The following is a 2199-nucleotide window of genomic DNA, read 5'->3' as shown; positions in this document are numbered from 1 at the left end:
AGTTTCAGCTTCAGCATCAGTACTTCTAATGAATACTCAGGACTGATCTCCTTTAGGATGGACTGGTTGGTTCTCCTTGCAGTCCAAGGGACTCTGAAGAGTCTTCTCCAGCACCACAGTTCAAAAGCATCAATTCTTTGGCACTCAGCTTTCTTTATAGTCCAACTCTCACATCCATACATGACAATTGGAAAAACCATAGCCTTGACTAGATGGAACTTTGTTGGCAAAGTAATGTCTCTGCTTTTTAATATGCTGTCTAGGTTGGTCATAGCTTTTCTTCCAAGGAGGAAGTGTCTTTTAACTTCATGACTGCTGTCACCATCTGCAGTGATTTTGGAGCCCAAGATATAAAGTCTTTCACTGTTTCCATTGTTTCCCCATATATTTGCCATGAAATGATGGGACCAGATGCCATGATCTTCGTTTTCTGAATGTTGAGCTTTAAGCCAACTTTTTCATGCTCTTTCACTTTCATCAAGAGGTTCTTTAGTTCTTCTTTGCTTTCTGCAAAGAAAAGCAACCTACCATAAGGTTGATGTTATCTGCATATCTGAGGTTATTGATATTTCTCTGGGCAATCTTGATTCCAGCTTGTGCTTCATCCAGCCTGGCATTTCACATGATGTTCTCTGCATATAGGTTAAATAAGCAGGGTGACAATATACAGCCTCAACTAAGCCATACCTAAACTTCAGGACCATAGAAACTGTGAGAAAGTAAATGTAGTTTGTGTTAAGTTTAAGTTTCCACTTGGTATTCTGGTATGCAGCGGTAGATAAATAATAAAGCATCTCTGCACGTGGGGCTGGAGGGGCATCTCCTCCACGGGTATGGTTAGTTGGTCTACGATTGGCAACAGTTACCTCGCATTGAAGGAGGACCTGTGCTCCTGGACCATGGCAGACACGGCGGCTCAGATGACAAAGCCCAAGTTTGAGCAAGGTGGTATGGCGGAGTTCCTCAGGAACTACCTGGAGGGCAGGTGCACGGAGTGGCTCTGCAGATACCTGGAGAGGGAAGGACACACCGCATCGCACAGACCCTCCAAAGACCCATGTGACTCATCACCCCATCTCTGACCATGAGGTCACCCTGAGGTGCTGGGCCCTGGGCTTCTACCATGAGGAGATCTCTGTAACCTGGCAGCATGATAGGGAGGACCAGACCCAGGACAAGGAGCTTGTGGAGACCCGGCCTCCGGAGATGAAACCATCCGGAAGTGGGTGGCCCTGGTGGTGCCTCTTGGAGGGGGGCAGGGATACACGTGCCATGTGCAGCAGGAGGGGCTTCAGGAGCCCCTCACCCTGATATGGGAACCTCCTCTGCCCTCCGTCCCCATCATGGGCATCATTGCTGGCCTGGTTCTCCTTGTGGTCACTGGAGCTGTGGTGACTGGAGCTGTGATCTGGAGGAAGAAGCGCTCAGGTGAAAAAGGAGGGAACTATGCTCTGGTTGCAAGTGGCGATGGTTCCCAGGGCTCTGATATGTCTCTCATGGATCCTAAACGGTGAGACAGCTGTCTGTGGGAACTGAGTGATGCGGGATCCTCATCCCACCTCTGAATTGTGACTTGAAGATCTGACTTCTCTTTCTCCAGAAGTCACCAGAATGTGTAGGTGTTCCTATTAGCATAATGTGAAGCAGTGGGGGCCTGGCTCATCCCTGCCCACCATGGCCCCTCCTCACATGGCCTGTGTTGTCTGCCCTGATGGTCCTTCCTGATCCAGCAGAGGCTAGGCTGGGCTGGGCTGTCTCCATCTTTGATTTAACTTCATTTCCACGGAAGTGTAACGTCTTTCATATCCTACAGAAAATCAGGATCCAAATTACAGATTTCCCCCTACTCTATCTGTGGGTCCCCATCAGTCTTGTCCCCCAGTGTTTGTCTATGTGGGTCTGTTTCCTACAGATAGATTTTTAATCTATAATAACATGATATTACAAATAAATTGCTTTTCCTTTCTAATTGTTTGTTTTAGAAATCTTTATATATATGCTTAAGACTTCCCTGTAGCTCAGACAGGAAAGAATCTGCCTGCAATGCAGGAGACTCAGGTTCAACTCCTGGATCAGGAAGATTTTCTGGAGAAGGGAATGGCAACCCACTCCAGTATTCTTGCCTGGAGACTCCCCATGGACAGGGGAGCATGGTGAGCTACAGTCCATGTGATTGCAAAGAGTCAGACACGACTGAGT

At 47.7% G+C, this 2199-nt stretch overlaps 1 pseudogene; it reads left to right on the top strand.

Annotated features, from left to right (window-relative positions):
- The first annotated feature begins 833 nt into the window (after positions 1-833).
- LOC122683665 lies at positions 834-1539 on the top strand (annotated as a pseudogene).
- The last annotated feature ends 660 nt before the right edge of the window (positions 1540-2199 follow it).

Source organism: Cervus elaphus, chromosome 25, assembly GCF_910594005.1.
Source record: "Cervus elaphus chromosome 25, mCerEla1.1, whole genome shotgun sequence".
Classification (NCBI taxonomy): Eukaryota; Metazoa; Chordata; class Mammalia; order Artiodactyla; family Cervidae; genus Cervus; species Cervus elaphus.
Note: the sequence above shows the minus strand (reverse complement) of the source record. Positions and strands in the feature narration are given on the sequence as shown.